The sequence below is a fragment of the Lissotriton helveticus genome, chromosome 1_1, assembly GCF_964261635.1.
Source record: "Lissotriton helveticus chromosome 1_1, aLisHel1.1, whole genome shotgun sequence".
Lineage (NCBI taxonomy): Eukaryota > Metazoa > Chordata > Amphibia > Caudata > Salamandridae > Lissotriton > Lissotriton helveticus.
In genome coordinates this window covers 474,664,360-474,685,118 of record NC_136057.1, presented here as the reverse complement: position 1 = coordinate 474,685,118, position 20,759 = coordinate 474,664,360, and positions in this window count along the sequence as shown.

Here is a 20,759-nt window from a genome sequence, read left to right as displayed (position 1 = left end):
TTAACCCCTTGTCCAATCGGGGCTTGTCCCTCTCAAAAGCCTCGATCTCCCATTCCTCTAATGCTTCGTACTGCGTCAATCTAGGTCTGGGATGTAAATCATTCATTCGGGTTCTCAAATTAAATAAAATCCTGCCATTAAATGTTCCTTCTAACGGGAAAGCCAAAATTCCATCATCTTTTGTGTATTCCGCCCAATTTTCCAACCATACACATGAGTGGTACCCTTTATCAAACATCATGAACGATGCGGGGGTATTAGGTGACGGTATGACAATACCTTCTCGGGTTTTGATAGGTTTGTCCTTTTTGAAATAATTCTTCACTTTATTTACAATGACAATTTTCTCTTATTTCCGTACATAATGCTGGTGTTATGCCCTTTCCACTGATCGTTTTCAAACCCCAAATGTCGTGGATCAGGTCTAGTATTCGGTCTATACGTGTGCCACATACGACTTCTGCGCGCGACTTTGTTTACAAATCACTCCCAATCCAAATGCGCTTTTTATTTTCGTGTAACCAATAGAATGCACGAGTTCAAAAAATTTCGACCAATGGGTGCGCGGCCTTTTCGCGAGACAGGTTCTCACGCTTCAGCACTCACCCCTCCTTTACAATTCCAGCTCTACTACACACCCGCTGTTTCGACCAATACCAGCGCGGCACAGAGTGACGTCAGAGCAGCTCCTCAACTGACTCCCTCCTTTACAAGGTAACGGAAACTTGATTTCTCTTTTAAAGTGCAAGTGCTTTAATTATTTAACAACATAAACACATTCGCCACTGTACTCGAGTGTTCTAAAAGGGAAAGATTATGTTTTACTGTAAAGTAAACCTCTTCTGTCTACTTTTCATTCACTACGGATAGATCTCTTCTGCCTACCCTTCACTCAAGCATTAGGGAACCTGCTACTTCTTTGACTCATCCACTTCTTTTCGGGATATATACTAAGTCTAAAGTTTCACTAGCGAACCCCTTTGCTATCACCCAAGCTTCGATGAACCTGCTACTCCTTCCGGCGTGACCCTTACTAGGTTATATCTCAATAGAAGTTTTGCCAGCGAACTCGTTGCTATCATTTATTCAAACATATATTCAGAAAACCCTAATTAGTGCTTCCAGTTTTGCCTAACCTGCACTAATTTTCCTAGAGTCAGTGACCTCACCACGGCGTGGATTCTCTTCACCACCCGCTATTCAATTCCCCGGGGATTCCAGACAAACACTAAACAATTACTAACGAGTGGGTTAATACATAAATCAATATAACAATAAGAAAAACAATTTAAAACATTTCATAATTTTCAAAGCAAGGAAAAAACATTTCACGTGATCGATCAAATTATTTATCAACAATATGTTCACAATTTTAGCAGCAAAAATAATCTTTATTTAGCAGCATCCGACCTACCTAGCTACCTTAACTAGTCTTATCTTACTTTAACTAGTCCCTAACCATTTCCTCTGCTACCAGAAAACTACTGATAGAGCGCGCAGGTCACCTGGCCAACAATTTCACCATATACGTATCGGGCCCATAACCAACAATTTTATATATACGTTAATCAGGTGACCTTACACTCTACTACCAGTAACCCTGGTTCCTTCCTATTATCTCTACTGTACCCGACTTACCATTCCACCGTCACGGGTACCTAATGACCACAATGGATCAGGGAGCTAGCTGTGGAGAAAGATGCAAAACAAAATACCAACATATACTCTTTTATACTTTCATTAAATGACCACAGACTACTGGGAAGTTTTAAAGATTTTATCTAAAGTTCAGATTCGGAAATCATCAAGTTTACAACTTAAAGGCAATCAATAATCAAGATAACGAAAAGCACATATCCATACAAGAAGTAAATTAAGCTGATCATTTATGAGTTTACGGGAAAGTATGGACACGAAACATGCTAGTCAGTAAGGTTCGGAGTTTAGACTTAAAGGAAGTGACTACATTTCAGGAAATATTAAGGACACTCTAAAAGTCGCTAATGAAAAATTACCCTAATATACGGATAAGGAGAAGAGCTTTAGTCTCTATTGTGAGACTCTGGAACACTATACAACTATAGGGAAGGTAAGAATGGAACACGCTATAATTCTATAAACATCAATTCAGTTAGCAAAAGGAGAAATTATAAACCACATTTGGAGAAATGTGCTTATAGGAAGGGTAACATAGGAACATGCTAGGATACCACAATAACGTATGAGCTTTTCAATTCAGTAGCCTTGCGAAAAGCATGGAAATCAACATATGCAAAGGTATGTCTTTATTAAAGCAAAAGACAGAAAATAGAAGGTGCAGTATAGAGTTTCAGCACTATATATTTACCTAGAATGGTGTGAAGACCAACCCTGGCCACGGATCAGTCAAGGACAGGAAAAACCCCAAGGAAGGACAGTCATCAATGGGACAGCAGGTGCAGAATGGACACCCCAGGACAGGACAGAAAACCCAGATTAGGATCAGGACAGGACCACCAAGGCACCACCAGCACCCGCAGTTTGGAAGCAACGCCTGCGCTCCACCCTCTCTGCAGCTATCGGCCAGAACCCCGATTGGGTTATCGAACTCCCCAGCAAAGTGCTCCGCCAGCACTTAGGGTTTCTTTAGCAAAACCTCCAAAGTCTATGGAAATTTCGGACAGAGTGCTCCGCAGCCCCCTGTATCAAGTCACCTATTGAGTACGTTGGGTCAGTGACAGGTCAGCTATTCGGACAAGTCGGACAATGTCTCTAGCTAAACCTAGGCTAGTTATACTGTTTTCGGGTCAGTGTACCACCCCCCAAATGTTGCAAGTGTCAGAATCCCCAATTTCGATTGGTCCCCAAGCAGAATACGTCAACACACCAATCACATTTAACTTTTACTAGCCGGGTTTTACATATTCTGGGACCGCCTATTGAATTTGGGGTTCCCATGACCTATTCTACCGAATACAATGGAAGATAAACATTTGTTGCTAATGTAGAACATTTCAGCTTCTTCGGCTGGGTGAAGGTGCATCTTCCCAGGCACATCTTGGCCGCCACCTCTGGTTGGCAGTCGTTCAATGTCACCGGCCGAAGACAGACATGCGCAGTAGTGTACTTCAATATGGATTCCTGCGTGTCTCGCAGACCCTCAGAAACCCGGTACATGAAAAGTAAGCGAAAACAAATTAAAACACAGAAATAAATGAATACACTGTATACCATGAATAGCTACTCTATACCCCTTTACTTAAAATTATACTATGGCATTAAATTTTAGTGCAACGGACAATGACATGAAAGCATCAGTGCAAGCTTCACCATGTGAGGGCATAGGCAGCCATCTTAAAAGCCAGTGCGCAAGCGCAAAGGTTCCCACCAGAACTGCAAGTACGTCACGTCACGTGAGTGTGACTAACGCATGCGCAGAAAGAAACCCCGCCAAGCAGCGGCCATTTTAGGAACAAGAATGATTGAATTAGTAAACACATATGCAAGCGTCTCTAGGACACCCCAATGTCAGGAAAAGGGAAATTAGTAGGACAAACAGGTTGAATTACGTTATTACATGTTATTTCGAGGTTCATGAATCCAAGCAAGTCGCGTAAGATGCGAATCCTTGCTCCATCAATTTCACTATTATTGTTGTTTCCAGCTCAAACAGATGAAAATAATACCACCAAAGTGCCCCAATAATTTGCGTTTTTTGTTGCATACATCCGGTAACCTTGGTCCTCCAAGCTGCATAATCCTAGTAGTTTGAGCTATGTAAAACCTTTGTACAGTGGTGACAAAATCTGTAATTCACACAGAACAATGAAATATTTTCTGCGTTTCACGGTTCCTTAAAAATATGTGGGGTTAACCCCACTTTTTTGTGCAATAAAAATACTAAAACGTATATACATAAATTTTTACTTGAAGATGTAATGACTTCTCAATACTCTCCATTGTGCCCATCTGTGTGGAGCTGCAGTTGTGGTGGGGATGAGCAACTTTTGTTTACTGAGGTATTTTCTGTCATCCAAGGTAGTGTTCGAACGTTTGATGGATCTTTAATCTGTTTTTTGCCCTGCAATGCTTCTTTAAAATGGTTAAACATTGCTGTGAGAGCAATGAGGCTATATCATAAATTACAACTATAAAGCCCCAGTTCCCAATTGTTAGCTCTAATTTAATTCAACAAGATACACACTTACACCTAAGCTGAACGTGCACGCAGTTATTGCTTCAAGTAAAAAAAAGTCAAATAATCTTTATTCGGATAAGAATATCCATAAAAGTACAATTCATCACCACCAATAAAGATACAATAAATGTTAAAACATATAGATATACATTATCATCCAATACAGATACAAAATACAAGAATAAAATCAGATTAAAAAAAAGTTGGACGGGCCTAAAAGCTAGCAGCTTGAATGGCATAGTGCAGAATGTAAGTTTGAAACAGTTTGTGCAAATCAGCAAAGGATTGTGAATAAAGTGCGATACGATTAATTTGTGCAAAGTCAGCCATGATTTACATGTAAAGTGCTTTATTATTCAATAAGACAACAATATCTTCCAGACAAATTCCAAAATTATTCACTAGGACTTCTTGCAACAACATCAAGATATTGGTTGTGAGCGGGGTAATAAAGGCATTGCACTTGACCATCTTACAGAATTTATTGCTCGTCTTACAAAATTTATACCACATTAGGATTCATTCATTGAGGCACGGGAGCGTACCGCAGCTTGTAGGAATGTGCTTACATGGAAAATCAGATCATCACTTCCTAGTTTTAAAATTTCAAAGTATGCTAATTTAAAATCCAAGATAGCCTGTGCCTTGAAATATGGAGCGAGGTACTGTTTTGTGTATCTTACATAAAATGTACAAAAGAGTAAAAAATGTACCAAAGTTTGTTTGCTACCAATGCCGCAGGGGCAGTTCAGTTGCTCCAAATTGCTATTAAAGCCTATTGGAAAGCAGAGTAAATATTTTATGCTGCCATCCCTAAGATGGTAGAGTAAACTCCTTTTCCATCCCCCTATATTCTTCCTAAGATATTGTTGTGGCGTATGATGTTGAATGCTCGGTGTCTCCAAAAGGGGCATATATCTAATAATCGATGGTTTGTGGTGCTCAATGTCCTGTCTTTCTCTATGATACAGGTCGTAAAGCGCCCCCCCTGACTGATCTTATATTCATTCCTTCCGCTGCTAATGGGCATGAACAAATGTGCTCCAAGTTCACACTAGCTAAACTATTTTTTACTGCAGCTAGCCAGGGTATACAGCCACCTTTGTCGCACTTAAGACAGTCTATGATTATTTTTCTTGTTAAAATTGCTGCGGGATTCTGCCATATTTTTAACCAAAATATCGCTGGGCGTGTCCTGATAAAATCCTCCACATATTGTAAATTTAATTCCTTATGACATGTAATTTGGGGATGAAATTTGGGCACCAAGAATTTTCCTACAGAATCTGTTCTCTTCAATTTGAATCCCACTACAATTCGCGTGCCCCCAGACTTCGGCACCATAAGTGGCCGTTGGGACACACTACGATTTATATATCTGAATCAATGGTACCACTACCTGGGATTGTTTTGGTTGCCGAAGGCTAAGGATAGAATTGACCACTATGGAAAGTTTACTTCTACCGTGGGCCGTGTGGGCTTGCCACAAGACTGATTCTGCGAAAACTAGGCCCAAATAAGGAAAAGTGCTTGTGCATGTTAACGATTCACTGCCTGATGTAATGGACTTAATACAGTGTTTTTTGGCCCACAGGTCATTATATAAGATTTTTAAAAATTTGTGCAAAGATCCAGATCCGCCATAAAAGACACAAATCCCGTAACTAAAGTGCGAAATGCGTTGGGAGTGCGACCCATAAGAACTGCATCGTCTGCGTATAAAAGCACAGGCAGTAATTTACCATTAATTTTGGGTACATCACTAGTCAATTTTGATAAGGAGTTATGTAATTCATTTATATAGAGGATAAACAGCAGAGGGGCCAGAACACAACCTTGTCTGACCCCTCTGCCAATGGTCATGTCCCCAGAGACTTCCCCATCTTTACTTATCCTCACCCGTGCCTTCAGATTCCTGTGCAAATACGCCCAAAAACAAACCAATGCCTCGTCCAACCCATAGTTTAAAAGAATTTCCCATAACCGCGATCTATTAACAAAATCAAATGCTGAGGTTAAGTCCATAAAACCCAAATAAAGTGGAACTTTTTGTGCAAACCGTATATTTCCCCAAAATAAGATTCAAATTCAGGCACTGTTCCACAGTTCCAACATTGCTTCTAAAACCCAGCTGGCAACAATTTAAAATATGGTTGTCTTCCGCCCATTCCTAATTTTGTTAAAGACAACCCTGCCCAAGATCTTCAAAGTATTGTCTATCAGAAAAATTGGGCGATAACAGCTGGGGTTAGATCTCGTCACCTTTTTAAAAAATGGGCACCATAATACTGGTCGACCAAGAGCTCGGGATAGCTACATTAGTCAAATTATTAAAAACATTACATAAAAGGGGGGCCCAAAAGTCTGGTTCATGTTTTATAAGATCAATTGATAGCCCATCCGAACCTGGTGCTTTATTCCCTAAACTTTGGTGTATGGCATCTTTGACTTCAGATATAGTTATAGCAACCTTTAGGACTGGGGAACAGGTATAACTACTGGAGATTTTTGTGGGAGCAGTATAAATTCTGGCAAAGTGCTCCTCCCATAGCTCACTAGATATGTTGCAGCTTATGGGAGTAATATTCGTGTCCATAGACCTTGATGAAGCGAGATACAGAAGATTTTGTGTGTACCTCATTCAGATCAATCACCTCCATAATAAAGTAATATATTAATTTTTGATTGCTGTGTATTAAACAAAACACACACATTACATGTGGGAAATGCTTTGCGCTAACAGGTTTAAATAACATATTAATTGGTGATGTAAAATGCATGTTTAATCTATTTTGTGCATTTAATTGGTGTAAAATGCATGTCGGTGTTATAATGTGCATTGTGCATTTGCATGTTGCTTTTCTGCTTTATTTTAATGGCTTGCAGTGTGATACTTTTCTGCTAGGTAACAGTTTTAAAGGGTAAATATTAGCACCGGTGGTTGAGGGGACAGAAAACACATATATTTTATGTATTCACATTTTCTTTTTCTGTTTATCGTAGTTTTGGTGGGTTGCCAATTCCAAAATGGCTTCGCTTTTCCCGGTTCTGCGCAGTAGAAAGGCTTACATCATTTTGCTGAGAGAAAGCTCGTTTATGCTCTGTCTTCACTGAAAAACATTTTGAAGCTTCAGCTAACTATGATTCGAGGCCACTTGATATGAATGTTGGTGAAGTGGCTGTGTGCCAAAGTGATAACCACGAGAACAGCTGAATGTCTGCCAAGGACAAAAGCATAGTGCCTTTAAAAATGACCACGTGGAAACAGCTGAATCACTGAAAATGAACATTTAAACAAAAAGGCCTAATGATGAACAGGAACTGTCGAACGTTTATTTATCAGTTTGCAAACAAAGTTATTCACTGACATCCTGGAAGTTTGAGAAATGTATGAACAGTCGAATTCGTATCTGTCAGCTTTTAATCAACAAGTTATTCAAGGACGCTTGGACGCCCCAGGGCAGCAATTGCGCTCTATAATTTGACATTTCATTTCATTTCATGGACATCCTGAAAATTAACAAATACATTGTGGATTAACGAACATCCTGGAAGCTAATAATTGCAATGTCATGACCAATCAGAGAATGGAAACCGGAAAGTGTTGAAACATTTGAGAGTAGTGAGCCAGAAAATTCAGTATAAATATTAGAGCAAAATTGGGGTTTTAATGTCATTGGAGCTGAACGCAGAGAGAGATGCTTTTTGCACTGCTGCTGTTTGCAGAGATGCTGGGAGCCTGAAACTATGCCAGACTGCTTGCTGATACCCCTGTAGGTTGGAGATTTCGTTGCGGGATACTAAGCCTGGGTGAGAGACTGCGTCCGAGGAGACTTTGGGTTAAGTGAGTATAGCGTTGGGTTTAGTGCTGGGTAGGCAGGTTTTAGTGTAAAAATCTTTTGAATGAAATGCATGTTTTAACTATGGTTTCTCTGATCTTTTCATGCAGAATTATTTCACTTTCAGTTGCATTGACCAAGGTTTGATGTTTTATTTTAGAGAATAATGAAATTAATGTGAACTTGAATTTTCTCTTTATAATTAAACAGTTTTACTTGATTTATTGCCTGAATAAATAGCAATGCTCAGTGAGAATTAACAATGATAGAATAAATGCTAATTTTCTTTTATGCAAATTAATTACATAAAATCTTTTTAATAAAAATTAGATAAATGAAGAAGTAAAAGCTGGTCTTTGATTCTTCCTACGCCTAATTTTCATTCTAGTAGATCCATTGCCACTATGGTGGTGTGTCTGAATAATTAAATGTCTGAATAAAACCATGGTAAAGTGTAAATAATCTGCAGGTGTAAATAATAATTAGTTAAACAGGTTTAGACGCTCCACCAAATGTTACAGCATTTCTTCATTGCGATTCACCAGAGCCTTGAAGCCAAGTGTAAGTGAACAGGGTAAATGCGCAGTGTTATGGGCCCCACTGATGCATGATTTGTGTGTTTTAAGGTTTCAGGGAAATGGTGAGTATTGATTAGAAATGATTTTTGGAGCCGCGCTGTAGCAACCTCATACTTTTAACTTCCTTCCAGAATCCAGTTGCATCCCTTAGAGAAGCAACCCTGGCAAGATTATCCCAGCGTTCTTTCAGTATCTCCTCTGAGCGTATCTTAGTTTCTTTTTTGTAACAGGCTCTTAATGATCTGACTAGAGTTATGTCCCTGGGTGAAGCCGCTAAGCTTCACACAGTTCTCTATTAGCCCGCGAGCAAGAGATATCGAACCATCTGGGATTCTTGCTTAGATTAGTAATAGGTTTAGAGATTATATGTTTAATGCCAATACATAAACCACTAAAAGCTTCAATAATCTCACCACCCGAGGTGCTACTTGACAGACACATATCTACGAGTACGGGATGCGTTCTTATCATACGAACAAAGAGGGCTTTATTGTCTATCCCCTTCCATATCAATCTGAGCTTGTCAGTAGATGCCACCAGATGTTTAGCCCCTATTTCCTTTTGAGCAATGAATTTAGAGGAAAATCTTATAGTTGTTAAAATTGGGTTATGGTCACCTTGACTCGTACATAAAACCTCAGCCTTTACTAAAAAAAATTCCAATGAGGAGAATATAAAAACATAGTCTATAATAGATGAGCAACCATGTCCTCTATAGGTAGGCAATGGACCCTTAATTGGGTTAGCACCAACCTTTTCCATTACATTAATCAGATTACGGGCGGATAAATAGTTACAAAGTTCCTCCCCTCTTTTACATGGGATCGCCCTAACTGGGGTAATGGTGATGTTATCAATACCACTATACAGTCGGGCGTTAAAATCCCCACCTAAGAATATTCAGTCTATTTTGCCATACCGCTGCTCGTCATTCAGTTCATCAATAAATTCAAACAATTTAATAAAATTTCTATTTGGTAGTGACGTAAAATCATTATTACAAAAATGTATTAAACATATCGAAGCCCCCCGTGAATAAATAGTGGATTGGAAATTTGCATTATTTGTCATTACAGATTTTATGCTGCCCTCAGCCGATATCTTTAGCCATGTTGATAGCCCCCCACACGGTCGGCCTATTTTTGGTCTATTTACAATACTATTATGACACACAAATCCTTCTAAAAACAATTCACTTGTGCACCACGTCTCCTGGAACATCAAAATATCATTATTACTAACCAGATCAACCCACTCCGTGGAAATCAGTTTAGATCTTAATCCTGCAATATTCCAACTTAAAACATTTAAATTTGAGTCTGTAGTTGTAAGTTTGCTAGCAACTGGGCGTGGTATTGAGGGGTCTGCTGTCTCCGCTATAATAGTCGGTTGGTGATTCAATAGTCAGTCCTGGCTCTCCAAACTAGACAGAGCAGTAAACCGATTCTGTGTGTTCCATGTTGGTATAGAAGGATTACGTGGGCCCAATGGGGGTTTGTAAAAAAAGCCCAGTGGTAGAGAATGTATATGGGTTGGGGCAGTATTGTGATTGACTTGTGCTCGCAATAGCCATTTCACCAGGGGGGACGTCTAAAACTCACGACTATAGAGTCGCCTGAAATATTCTTTTCTGAAGAACCCACCCAACCTACACGTGGCACCATTAGAATTTCATTGGCGTTTACCATCCCTAAGCCCTTATATTTTGTTAGCCAATCAGTGCTCTTGTTTTTAAGTTGTTCCCATGATTCTGATTGGTCTTTCTTCAGGGGAGGAACACCAGCTAAGATTAAAACATATGGGCAGGCTTCTGGAGGTAGGTTAAGAACATATTTAGATGGATTCCTAGCCTGATTTTTATAGGTAGGGACATCTTCCGAAGCAGTTGCTATAGTTGTAGGAACAGGGGTCGGTAGTACAGGAGTGGCTGGTACTAGATTTCGTGACTGACTATTACTAGTAGTATCATTGCCAACAGCTGCATTTGGCAAGGGCATCAGAATGGGAGTAGATTTAAGAGGGTGCCTATCCTTAAACATGCAGCGTTAACAGTTGGAGGTGTACAGACACCACTCACCTTTAACATGCCATGGTCAGTTACTTCCATTTGTTTATTACCCCCCACAATTTTATCAAGAATAGTGACATTATTTTTCTTTGTATCGGGTTTCTTGACCAGGTTTTCCAGTCTGTCCAGCCGTTTAAACAAAGTGTTGAATTGTTTATCTACTAATTATTTTAATCGATCATAAACAGAATCCATTATAGTGTCAATTGGAATGTCGCCCGATCTTCCCTGTATACCATGTATAATCATATGTTCAGTTTGTGTATCGGTTGAGTTAATACCATCTTCAGCTGTGGTCAAGTCTACGGTGTTATCCTGAGTTTGCTCGATTGGGCCTGTTCTAACAGCAATGGATCCACGCCTCCACATGCTTAGGGGAGTAGGTTGAGTTTTTAGGCGAGCAGGCTGTTTTCTCTTACTGCTAGTGGGTTTAGTTACTCCTCTCTTCCTTTTTCCCCCCACTGTTTTAGTGACTGAGGCCAAATCCCCACTACTGACATTGACTTGAGGCCCCAATTGGCATTCTAAGTTGTCCACATCAACATCAGCAGTCTCTATCTCATTCTCAAGGCCATTGGACAACATTTCTCGCTGACTGGGGGTGGTAGTCAGTACATTTGGGGACAATAGGAGAGGGATAGATGAATTGCTCTGTTCAGCCCTGCCCGAAAAATGCAGATGGAGTGCCGGTAGGCTCATGGAGAGTCTTCTTTCAGTTAACTCGATCTCTGTTGAGACCATGTTAACAGCTTCTACAAGCATGCTTTCAATGGTGGTGGCAGTTGAGGTCTTAGTACCAGATATAACTGTACGCTTCCCCATGGTGCTTTAATGTCACTCACCTTCTAATGAAGCTTAGGGGTGTTGCCCGGCCCGGCCTCTTCTGGCCACAGACGGCCCGCCCTTTGCCCAGACTTAGCCCGCGCGCGTCCCGCGATGCGTGGGGGCGGGAGCGCTTTTGAGTGCTGGTGCCGGCGCAGGAATCACGTGTCTCCCCTGCAAAGACTGCTGGGAGATGTAGGCAATGCTGGAAGCCGTTCCCCTCATGGCACGTGAGCAATGCTGGAAGCCGTTTCCCTCATGGCGCAGGAGCAGCGCTGGAAGCTGTTCCCCTCACGGCGCGGCCCAGCGGAACCTAAGATCAGCCGTTCCCCTCACGGCAAGATGGTGAGTCTAGAAGCACGTCCCGTGATGCGTGGGGGCGGGAGCGCTTTTGAGTGCTGGTGCCGGCGCAGGAATCACGTGTCTCCCCTGCAAAGACTGCTGGGAGATGTAGCCAATGCTGGGAGCCGTTCCCCTCACGGCGCGTGAGCAATGCTGGAAGCCGTTTCCCTCATGGCGCAGGAGCAGCGCTGGAAGCCGCTCCCCTCACGGCGCGGCCCAGCGGAACCTAAGATCAGCCGTTACCCTCACGGCAAGATGGTGAGTCTAGAAGCGCGTCTTCTTTCTCTCCAAATGAAAGGCTAGACAAAGATGCACACATTTAAATGTGTGCATGCTGCAACAGAAATTCATCATTGGAAGTAGTTCTGGCAGCCATATTAGTGAAAGAGCTGAATCCATGTAAAGATTACGTAATTCTTGTTATGATGAGCATCAACTGCATAAGACACTTCCGCAGTATTAAATTGAGATAGCCATAAGGAGACTTGGGAGTAGACCCATGCATGTGGGAAAGTGTGCGTATTCCCATACCCCTGCTGCACCACTCTCAAAGGTTCCTGTAGCTCCAGCCAGTGCACAACGCCTTCCCCCTGTCAGTGTGGAGCACATGTTCCTTTAACTGAACAGATGTCTGGTTCTCTCTCATAGGAAAATGGAAGATGCAGCTAGCAGGATAGGGGATTACGAAGAATGTTTGTCCACTGGTGGGACCATGATTGGAGTCCTTCCTTTGTTTGTGGTGCCACCAAGCCATACATTAACTATTAGCGCACATGCACTAACAGAGGCTCTTGCCCCTATCACACCCTTGAAGCTAACCTGCCCTCTCTTGCTTTATGTTTTACTCCTCCATCCACTCACTTTGGGGTTTGCCTGCTTCAGCCATGCCAGAGAAGTGAAACTATAAAATGTCAAACTCCTTCAGTATGCAAAGGGTTTATGTTTGATGTTTCACATGAAACACAATTCAAAAAATGACCAGACCACCTTTTATAATTCTAAATTGTAGTTGTCAAGTGAATCTGTCACAAGTGCAACACTTTCTCTTCAACCCAGTGCTCACTTGGCTAAAAAGAAACGTGTGCTTTGGAGATTGGTATCAGCACCATCCACAAACCGCACTGCCCAGTGACACTGTGAAAGGCAAACTTCTTATGAATGGAGCAAAAGGAATGGGAGAAATATGCTGGAAAATTTGTTTTAGTCAACGTAGTCACCACCTTCGGCTTCTACACCCTCAAACTGCGCAATGTAATCTTCAAAAGGCTCCCAGTCAGCACATGCATGATGGTCAACCAGGCCCTCATCACCAGCAAGTTGGACTATGGCAACCCACTCTGTCGGAGTCACTATCTAACTGCTAGAAAACATCAGACCCTAAAAAACCCAACGGCCTAACTCACACTTGGGCTTTCCCCCGTGTTCACATCACCCTGCATCTTGTCTTTCTTTCTCTTCAGTCGCTTCTCTCAATCCCTTCTCTCTCACTGTCATCCTCGCTCTTACCTTCTCCTTCTTACTCCCTATCAGGAAGAGTATCCTGGGTGAAATATGTGATACTCTCACAGAATATTAGCTGGTCCCGGTTTCTCAGTTCCCACAGAACCTCTGCTTTTACATGAAAGGAATGAATGGCAAACCAGCTCAACTCTGGCTGTGAACTGGCTTACCATGATCTATGTCTGCACATGGGACCACTACTGTATGCAGTAGAACTCAGCAGCATACTTTAAAGAGCTCATCTCTGTCAGTCCAGGGTCGCAGTACTATGTATGAAGGAACTCCGCTCCAGCTCAATGAAATAAATTAACATGGGTATATGGTCTGTGGTCTATCTGTGCATGCGTTACACACTATGGATGCAGGGGCTTTACTGGATCTGTTCTGGACCTCAGCTCTATATGCAGCTCTATCTGCAGCTCAACAAGAGAATAAGGTATTTTTGTGGCAGAGCTCCACTCTTTCTGTATGCACAAGAACCTACTTTTCTCTGCGGAGTTTATGTCTTCTAAGTGTTCAACGTATCTCCATTAGAACAACCTGCTCCCTCCCCTTAATAAAATAGGCACTGAAATAAGCTTCTTGATACCGAGCAGACTTCACTCTTTTGAATGTTGATTTTGAAATTGACTTTGCACTGCACGAGTTTGGACATATGGTGCTAATCTCTATTTACCCTATCTTTTCATCCCCTCTCAATGTCACACCCTCTTTGTTCCTAATGTGCGTTTTGTTGTGAACATTTCTTGATGTTCATTGCTTTTATTTAATTTTGGTATGTCCTTTTCATCTACATTTGTTGTAAGGGAATTTAGCATGAGCAGGAAAGATCAGGCTGCAACAAGGAGACAATGTTAATAATGGAACGAGACAAAGGTGAAATGGAAGGGGTGCAAAGGGGCGGGTTAAGAAAAATAAGAAGGGAGTCTGACAGGGAACAGGAGTGAAGCTAGCGATATGTGGAAAGAGGGACATAGGGCAAGATGAACAGTGCTGAGGTCCAGGTGATGATCCCTGACGATTCAGGAAGTTTTGCTTCCTCAAATGTGAGGAAAATGTGTGATTTTAGCATAATTCTGAGGTTTGCATGGCTTTGTGGTAATAAAGCGTTGTTGAATCAGTGTGGATCACCCACTCTTGACTCCCCTAAGTGTTTAGTTTTCAGATATCTATTCACACTACAAAGGAGAAGCTTTCGTATATTGTGTTTATCAGTCTGAGAGTGGGAAACCGTAGGGGTTTGTTGATACCGCCCTCACTCACTAGATAGTGGCATGCTTCATCTTAGGGCCGCTACTACACCCTGCTACAGGCCACCATACAGGGTGGAACACAAAAATATGTTTTGAAAAAACACTGGGGATCCACTTTGCATAGGCAGTAATAATATACAACTATCTAGGAAGGTACCCTCTCTACTTTTTATTCCTGGCTCCTTCCTGACAAGTTTAAAATATTTCAGGTGTACCTAGGGAAGTAACGTTCCTGTCAACCTCTCTGCTTTGATCGACATGTTTCAGCCAAATTAATCTGCCCCCTAGGGGTCATTGGCATTCCTCAGGATATAGATCCCATTATCTCGCCTCCCCAAAATATTCTATACTTTAAAAAAAAAATTTATTTATACAGTTTTATATAGCGCGAACATGATCCCGAAGTATATCAGAGTGCTTTACAATACTTTTTATAACAACAGTTGAACCGCATTGTAACAGTTAGGAACATAATTCAAAACAAAAAGTGAGACAACAATTTGGGGTGGTCTGATGGCAAAGCCAGCTAAGTCTCCACGAGCAGAAACATTAAGCTTCATCCACCTCTGAATGAGGATAGCAAACCTTCTCGGGGCATCAGCCACTTCTCATAAGAAACTTCCATCCACCACACTCTGAAGGCCCCCAACTGCCTTTATACCACACAGTGTCCATCACTAGGACGCCATGTTTTCATATGTAGGCAGTTGTTCACACCGCAAGTCATAAGGTTAAGCTTTAGTAAATTTGGGTTGCTATAGACACTTCAGTTCAGAAACTCAGCTTCCTTCAATTTTTGTTGATGTGTAATCTAATTATTTATTTATTTAGGAGTTCTACATAGTGCTAGCTAGACCCGAGGGTATCAGAGCACTTCACAATATGCATCAAAGATGCAATCAAACTTAAGAAGTGACTGTAGTAGAACATAGTGATTCGTGATGAGTATAGTTCAAACACAAAGAGTAGCAGATAAAACATAAGGATACATGACAAGTACAGTTCAAACAGAAAGAGTAGTCGATAGACTCCAATATTCATGACAAATCCAGATCAGTGAGGGGGAGCACCGGAGAGAGACAAGAGGTAAGAGAGGTCCTCTTAACAGAGTTTTAGTATACGTTAGTGTGCGTGATTCGATGTAGAGAGTCAGCTATCTATTCGGAAGAGAACGGTTGAAGAAACGTTCTCTGAGCTGGCTTTTGAATTTTGGAAAGGAGGGGTTAGTCCTGATATGAACTGGGATGGAGTTCCAGATTTAGGGTGCATTTCCAGAGAGGGCGCGTGATGAGGCTTTATGTTTGCGAGTATTTGGCGGGCTGAGAAGTAGAGTGTTAGTACTCCTTAGGTTCCTTGACTGACCGGCTTTGTTGAGTTTGGCGGCCAGGTATGGCCAGGGCTTTGTGAGTGAGACATGCTGTTCTGAAGCTGGCGCGCATTTCGGTTGGTATCCATTTTAGCTCTCTGAGAGTAGGAGTGATGTGTGTTCATATATTTTTTACTCCAGTAACCATTCAAGCTGCTGCATTTAGAGTTGTTCTGAGGGGGGCTAAGTGGGATTTTGCTGTGCCTGTGAGGGTTGCATTCCCGTAGTCCAATTTGGACAAAACCAGGGATTGGGTGGCTTGTTTGAGTTCACTGGGAGGGATGAATGGCTTTATTTTGACATCTGTACACGTTAACACTCTATAAGTGTTTTGCCTCATTAGTCTCAGATTAAGACCCAAATACAGCAATAGCAATGTAAAAGACACTCTGTACCACGATAGTAGGGATAACCCCAAATTCAGAATTGTACAAATAACCCCTGTTCCTAAGCTCAGGATCTTGGGTATATTTAAAAAATGCACAGGTTTCCTCCATTCTAATTTTTTATTAATTAGATTTTTCATATGATTTAAAGCATATTTGGTATACAACGAAAACTTATAAGCAGCAGCTCATTTCTTGTCTCGGTATCAAATTTTTTAATACCAACAAACCCTGTATATCCCTGCGACAAGACCGGTTTGACAGAGATAATATTATACCACTTTTGTAAATTGACCAACAGGGCAACAAAATGACAGATGAAAACGCTGTCACGTTTTTTTATTTTTATTGTGTCCGCAATTAGTTTCTTTGTGAACACTATGAGCGAGCTACACAAATGACCCCTTGCTGAATTTGGAATTTTTCTCATTTTCAGAAATGTGTAGCATCTTTTAGTTCACCCATGAGTCCTGTTCCCACCACAAACTGCAAGTAGGTTGAAACCACAAAAAACTGACTGCCACTTAGAAAAATGAAAAACTGTGGTAAAAAATATTTACTTATTCCTGAAAGCTGGGGAGATGGGGATCTTAGCACAGCAACCGTTAAGTTAATGCCATTTTTTTTTTAACTGCTTTCTTTTAAAGCACTTTTTCAATTTTTTCCCCTAAAACTAAATGTTGCTATGGCCATTTTCATAGTTCTACAATCTACAATCCCTTGGTGCGAATAGATTGCTCAACATCTGGGAAAAGAAAGACCCAAATTTGGCCGGAATATCTTTTGTGCAGACAAAGTTGCCAAGACCTAAGCACAAAGTGCTGCAATCCTCAAAAAAAGGGCTCAGCACGGGGGGTGAGAAAGCCTCAGCGTCTAAGGAATTAATTTAGAATCTCATCCCATTTCGAATTTCTGAAAGTAAATGGAAAAACTACAAGCATGAAGTTTTAACCGCTACTTTAACCAACTTTTTTTGCTGTGATACAGGCACTGCGATCCCGCAAGAGAACCGCTGTATCTTTTTTAAATTAATAAATGACCCCTGAGATGTGCCAGGGCTCAGGGGTGAAACCATACATTTTTTTTTTAAATATGGGGAGGGGGCGTGTATGGGGTCCCTCTCCCTGAGCTGAATTCCACCCCGGGGACCCCATCTCCTGAGGCCTGGTGCAGTCTTTGATGGGGAGCCAATTTCAGCCTCTGGAACACCGTCCCCCAGGCCCCAGCACATTTTATGAAGTAGAGGGCAGGCTTGTGCCCTTCTCCCTGAGCCGATTACAGCCCAGGGGACCCTATCTCTCTCGGCCTGCCATATTTGTAAAAGGGGAGGGGTGAACACCCCTCTTCTTGTGCCTCAATGAGACCCCCAGGGTCCCCATCCCCTAGGGCCATTTTAAAGGATTATGGGCCGCATGCCTTACTCCACAAGCCTGCAGGAGGCCGCAGGAACACCATCAATTAGGACCATTACCAAATTAGGGGATGGGGCAGATGAACTCGGGCCTGGGCCCATCAAGGGCTTTTTAATTATATTTTTTAGAGCTTGGAGGTGCTCCTATAAGAGGCAGGAGCACCACCAAGCATTTTATTAATGTTGCGGGGGCTGAAGGGAGTGCAGCAGCCTCCCCAGTAAAATTGAAAAAACACATTAAACCTGCTGGATTATTAAATCCATTACCACTTTTTGAAAGCCCTCTACGCTGGACATGTATGCTCATCAGCTGGAGTGCATGGCCCTCTTGTGGTTGTTTCTAGTTTTGCACTTTGCGTCCTCAAAGACATTGAAAGAATGACATAAGGCATTTCGTTTTTTAATAAGGCTTTAATAAAACAAAAATCACAATCACTTTTAATAATCTTAGGAATGTGTGAATATATATAATGTTCATTTAATTATAAGTACTGATGACTTTTTTATACAGATAATAGGTCTGCTTTATATATATTAATATGTAGAGTCAAAGTTTAGTGTTCTGCCCCCTTGACAAAGGCAATAGGTCTGCGTTACTTAAAATGGCACCCTTTAAATTGTAACGTCACAAAGTCAGCTGTAACCCCACAACATGTACAGCAGAAAGCTGTGCAAAGTTTGTGGTTGCACCCAGGCCATGTGCATAGGGATAGCTGTCCACAGGGGATTAAATGCAGGGCCTGGCCGGAGGGCGTGAGATTGGTGCTATGTGTAGTATTAAAATATTACTTAATGATAAAAAAAACAACTCGAAATTCACCAAAAAAACAAAAGTTAAAGTGATGTTATTATAGTTAGGGGAAAATGTCAGTTAAACAACACCATACAGTAACAAAACCACTGAAGTTCACAGGCTACTGAAATTATGTGGCAGGGGAGGGCCAAATAATGCAGCAGGGCTGAATGAATTATGCACCAGGAAAAAGCTAAATATGTGGTATAATGCTGCACATTTTGTGATAGTTTTGCTTCATTATTTTGTCATCTTTACACGGTCCGGGTATTGGTTGCACTTTTTCATGAGTACCAGTTTAACACCCAAATGCAGCAATAAGCAACATAAAGGTGACCAGTGTTGCTGCATTTTTAGTAACCTTAGAACCATTTGAGCTAAACACGACTTTTGTGTTCAAATCTGCAGAGTATGCAGCAGCGGATGTAAGTAAGTAAATTTATTATGTATAGTTAATTAAAACCAGTACATTCGTTACATTTAAAACAATTTCTTAAAATATGATGACAATATGGTCTGTGTAATCGTCTTAAAAAAGGCATGCAGTGGGAACCGAGGGTGATTGTCGGACAGTATTTACTGAGCCAGGGCAGGCTAGTCTTTTGTGGCCCAGAGTTCGTCCTTTAGGTCCCAGAGCCAGAAGTTGCTGCCAGTTGTAGATTTTGCAGACTTTGCTCTATCGTGGCCAGAAATTTGACATATCTGCAGTTCAGTTTTGTATTTGCAGGGTTTAAGCATGCAAGCACAGCCTGCCTTCGCGTGCTGGTCCCTATCTGCTTGAACTGGACCCTTAATAGCAATCGACAAGCTTGTCGGAACTCTTCGCAGAGGCAAGTCATATGTAATATGTCTCCGATTGCTGATTTGCAGTGCGGACAAACTTCATGGCCGTTGCTCCTGAGCCATGGTGGTTGGTGCTCTCTGCTGGGCAGGATCCCTAGTCTATATTTCAAAAACTTCAGTTTTGTTGTTTTTGGGTAGCCCTGGCTGAAGTAAGGTTGTGGTGTCAAGGATTTGTATGTGTTTAATGTCATCCACGCATGGTTTCTTTTTGCAAAAGCGGCCTTATCCTCTATTAGGGATATAGTTTTTACGTTTTTCCAAACCACTTTTTTGAAAGGGTTATGCCCCATTTGCATGTCCCAGAGTGCGGATGCCTTGACAGCCTCCAAGGCTGCCTTCAAGTAGGAGCGTGCCTGAGATTCGTCCCTGCTTTGTATGTCTTGCCACAGCGTTGCGTTTAAGGTATCTTTAGAGGCTGAGCGAAGTTTGTGACAGCAGATAATGAAAGCTCCTTGTCTTGCGAGGGCTTGTTTTTTTAAGCCAAACTCAAGCCTTATTTGGGCAGGCGAGGTGTAGGACGGGAGTGAGAACAGAGTTCTATATGCTTTTACCTGGATGTTGTCTAGGTTCTTGGAGTCTCTTCCTCGTAGTGCCTCGCTACCGTAGGAAATTGAAGGGAGCAATTTAGCCTGGATGACTTTTAAGTATGGTGTTAGAGTCGGTCCAGCTAGTTGGTTTGCTAAGTTTTTCAGTTTGATAGCGATCAAGGCCCCTCTTCTTTTGATTTCCTCCATCTGCCGGACAAATGAGCCTTCGGTGTCGAAGATAAGTCCCAAGTATTTATATTCGCGTGAAGACTCTATTTTTTGGCCCCCCAGAGTCCAGGGCTTCTGGTGTTTATTCCTGGTATTGATGGACATCGTACGCGTTTTGCTTAAGTTGATTTTTAAGTTGTTTTCCGTTGCGTAACTGTGCATTTCGATCAGCAGATTCTGGAGGCCGATGTATGTGTGGCTTAGAAGCACCACGTCGTCCGCGTATAAAAGATTGCTTAGGGTTTTACAGCAGCGGATGGATTATGTGGCAAATAGGGCAAATCTGTAATTATGTGAAAAACACAGTGGCCGCTCAGTTGCATAATTCTTGTGGCCCTGGTTATAGTTACCTCAAGTTACTATAGCTCATGCTCTAAAGTAACTATAACTCACGCTCTCGCCATGCACTGCTTAGGACCACACATTTTGCAACACTCATGACATAATCTGTGACATTATTGACAACATCACTGATGATAACTGAACTGACATCATTGACAACACTGTGCATGGCAGGATGCGAACGATGTAGAAGACAAGCACCATCTCCAATCAGGCCCCTTGGGGTTTTCATCTTTTCTAAGAATCATTATGCAGTTCTCGGCGCCACATCAACCTGGATGTGA